Raw genomic sequence first — 3,468 nt, forward strand, 5'->3', positions numbered from 1 at the left:
TTGGAGGAGAATATTGAAAGTGCCATGGGCTGCCAAAAGAACCAATAGATCTGTTTTGGACAAAGTGCAGTCAGAGTTCTCCTTAGAGGCCAAGATGGCCAAACTTCGTCTCTCATAGTTTGGACATATTGTCAAGAGGGACCAGTCGCTGTAGAAGGATGTCATGTTTGGTAAGGTGGAGGTTCAGAGATAAAGAGGAAGACCCCCAACGAGATGGATTGGCCAAGTGGCAGCATCGATGGACTCAAGTGCGGCAATAATAGTGAGGTTGGCCCAGGATCAGGCAGTGTTTCGTTCTGCTGTGCATAAGGTCGCTATGGGTAGGTACCAACTCGATGGCTCCTAACAACAACTACAATAACAGTACTGGGAAAACACAGACTGCAAAACTTTGTAAAAATTTCACAAACAAAATAGATGATTGGGACATTATAAAAATTAGAAACGTATGTGCTAATTTTCATCAAAAGAGTAAAAAGGGAGATCAGAGAATGAAAATATATATATATTGTGCAATGACATATCATACAAGAGACTGATTTCTAAAATCTAATTTATAAATTTCTAAAATCTATTTTATACTTTTTATTTCCCAGATGCTTAGCATGATGTTAAATGTCTGGAACAGGTTTTATGAAACATTTTAAAACAATTATTATTTAACCTGAATTATTAAATAACTTTTTTTTTTTCAAATAGAGCTACATTTTTCTGTATAGAATCTCTCTCTCTTTTCTCAGCTATCTATTGCTACATTAATGCTCCATCTACCAAGCAATAAAAAAGCCAATGTTGAAAGACCATCAGACAATTGACAAATGGTATTCCATCTTGCTCAGATGTTTGGTTTAATTTAAGCATAATCATTATCTTTTGACAAGAAAATGTTTTAGTTCCATTATAGAATCATCCAACAGATTATAAGTCATACACAAGCAACCTTTGACTTCAAGCTGAAATTATTTGTATGTTCAGTTTAGTTTAGATGTAGCAGAAATTACAGCACAAAATATCTTGGTGATCATAAATTTTCCTTTATTTAAAAAGTGGATCTTTGTAGAAATCTTTTGTTTTGAAGATTCTTGATCTAAAAAGTAAATAATAAATGTGCTGCAAAAAATATACTCATGCATGTAATGTGAATTGATTTTAAGAATAGAAGGAAATTAATCTCATCAATAAAATTGACAAAAAATGAAAGATGTTAAATATACTAATTGGAAAATTAATGCCATCACTGTAAATCACTTCAAATGCAATACTGCTATCAAAATTCCAGATATTTTCTGATTCTCACCTGAAATAGCATTTTATCTGCACCCATGCCAAACTTTAGGCATGTGCTGAGTAAAAATAATTTAAAACATTTTACAATGGTCTTTAATAATTTCTTTGAGATTCAAGATGTGTTTCCCAACTAAAAGATTTTAGTTTCTTTGTCAATATTTGCCAAAAATACATGATAATTCTGACTTTTGAACAAAATCTCTAAGCCCCAATTTTTGCCTAGCTCAAATATATAGCTTAGAGTACTTTTTTCTTGATGTTCTCCTTTTTGAGTTAGGTTTATAATAAATCAATTATAGAATCAAAGAAAGCATTTTCTATGTACTTATGTAAAAGTTGACTAATGATTCAAAATGCTGGTAATTAAAGAACTTTTTGCAATTTACTTCATTCTTTTACCATATTCCTATATTTCTGATCAGAAATAAATTATTGCCTTCACATCTGATTGCATTCTACTGTTGCTTTGTCTTTTTTCCTCTAGTTTTCAAATGATTTTTTGTTATGGTTACTTTTCTGAAAAAAATTTAATGTATTTAAATCTCCTTTTATTTCATTTTCATCCATTCTTGCATTAAAATTAAACTTTGTAACATCATGCATTTTATTTTGCTGTATAATTAGAATTCACATGCATTCATAATCAAGGAAATCTCTCTTTTTGCATATATATGGTGCATCAATTTGTGATTCGTACCACATTGGTGGTGATTTATTCTCAATTATATTTGGTGTATTCATAAACTCTCAAATTTATGAACCCCTCCATGTGACATTTAATTCCTATATGATTATTTTAGTCAATATATTCATACAAAGAGAGAAAATCAGGCAAACTGTTACTGTCATGCAATGTTGCATTAGTAAGATTTATTTCCCTTTTTACTATGTAAGAAGACTTTTGCAATAATTAAATTAATCTAAAAGTATCTAGTAAACATTATTTAATTATCTGAAATACTCTAAATAGTTAACCTTTGGAATTTCTTTGTTGTTATTAGGTGCCTTTGAATCAGTTCATGACCAGAAAAAAACACTGACTTGTCCTGCACCATCCTCACAATTGGTGTTATTATTGAAACTACTGTGTCAGTCCTTGTTGCTTAGGGTCTTCCTCTTTTTAGCTCACTCTCTATTTCACCAGGCATGATGACCTTCTCCTGGGACTGATCCCTCCAGATGACATGTCCAAAATAGTTGAGATAAAGCCTTGCAATACTTGTTTCTAAGAAACATTCTGAATGTATTTTTTCCAAGACTTATTTGTTCATACTTTGGACTATTCAAACCAAATCCACTGTGATCTAACTAACTCTGATTCTTAGTGACTCTATAAAGGGTCACTATTTAATTCTGTAAATCTTTATGGGAAAAGACAGCCTCATCTTTCTCCCAAAGTCCTTCCCAAGGCAGTTCATGGTACATTCAACATTATTTGTAAACACCATAATTCAAATGCATCAACATTTCTCCAGTTTATTATGCATGCACATGTTGTTTTTAAGTGCTGGTTGAGTCCATTCCAATGAAAAGTCACCCTGTATAGGGTTACCAAGGAACAAATGGTGGGTTTGAACCACCAACCTTGAGGTTAGCAGTCCAGTGTTTATCCTACAACACCACACCAGGAATCCCATTCATATGTTGTTGTTGTTAGGTGCCATCGAGTCGGTACCAACTCATAGTGACCCTATGCACAACAGAACAAAACACTGCTCAATCCTGGGCCAACCTCACAATTGTTGCCACACTTGAGGCCATTGATGCTACCACTTTGCCAATTCGTCTTGCTGGAGGTTTTCCTCTTATTCTCTGACCCTCCACCTTATCAAACATGATAGCCCTCTTCAGTGACTGATCCCTCTTGACAATGTGTTCAAAGTATGAGAGATGAAGTTTGGCCATCCTGGCCTTCAAGGAGCACTCTGGCTATATTTCTTCCAACAAAGATGTTTTTTTCTTTTAGCAGCCCATGGCACTTTCAATATTCTCCTCCTACACCATAACTCAAAAGCATCAATTCTTCTATTGTCTTCTTTATTCACTGTCCAGCTTTCACATGTATATGAGGTTATTGAAAATACCGTGTTGTGGGTCAGGCTCACCTCAAGCTGGCATCTTTGCTCTTTAACATTTTTAAAATGTCTTGTGCTGCAGATTTACCTAATGCAAAAAAGAAAG

The sequence above is a fragment of the Chrysochloris asiatica genome, unplaced genomic scaffold, assembly GCF_000296735.1.
Source record: "Chrysochloris asiatica unplaced genomic scaffold, ChrAsi1.0 scaffold00126, whole genome shotgun sequence".
NCBI lineage: Eukaryota > Metazoa > Chordata > Mammalia > Afrosoricida > Chrysochloridae > Chrysochloris > Chrysochloris asiatica.